This window comes from Sinocyclocheilus anshuiensis, unplaced genomic scaffold (assembly GCF_001515605.1).
Source record: "Sinocyclocheilus anshuiensis isolate Anshui unplaced genomic scaffold, SAMN03320099.WGS_v1.1 scaffold1070, whole genome shotgun sequence".
NCBI classification, from domain to species: Eukaryota; Metazoa; Chordata; class Actinopteri; order Cypriniformes; family Cyprinidae; genus Sinocyclocheilus; species Sinocyclocheilus anshuiensis.
Window position 1 is genome coordinate 117,466 of NW_015539881.1, and position 830 is coordinate 118,295.

The window sequence follows — 830 nt, forward strand, 5'->3', positions numbered from 1 at the left end:
GGTTTAGCGCAAATACTGAACTCGTGAGACATCATGACATTATCGAGTATATTGCAAAAACCAAACAAAACACACCTAAGTTACAAAGTGCACGCATACGCGACGTGATGTAGTCTGGTTAGACTAACCAGTTTAGAGTGCATTCTTTCATTGCATGATTCAGTCTGTTAATATGCATTATGAATGATCACATAATTCAAGATAAGGGGGTTGGAAAATGTATATATTTATATCAATTCATATAGTTAATATCACACGAAGAGTGCCGTTTTTAAAAAAAAATTCAGCATGGTTACAAATGTGATATTGATTTTATAGAACAGTTCAATAAACAATAAGTTAATATCAAGAGACTTACGTTTTATACACCCAGTGGTGTGAAGTAACGAATTACAACTACTCACGTTACAGTAATTAAGTCGTTTTTATCAGTAATTGTACTTTTTTGAGTAGTTTAAAAATTGTGTACTTTTACTCCGCTATTTTCCTCCATTTGTGGTCGTTACATGTTTATTTTAATTTTATTTTTATCCATCAACGTGATTGGATAGAGAGTAATAGGTCTCGTGACTTTCGTCAAATCACAGTAATTAAGTAGTTTTTATCAGTAATTGTACTTTTTTGAGTAGTTTAAAAATTTTTAATAAAAAATTTAAAAGTACTTTTACTTTTACTTGAGTACATTTTAAGTGATGTATCGGTACTTTTACTACGCTATTTTCCTCCGTTTGTGGTCGTTACATGCTTATTTAAAAAAAAAAAAATATCCATCAACGTGATTGGATAGAGAGATAGTAATAGGTCTCGTGACTTTCGTCAAATCAAATTGT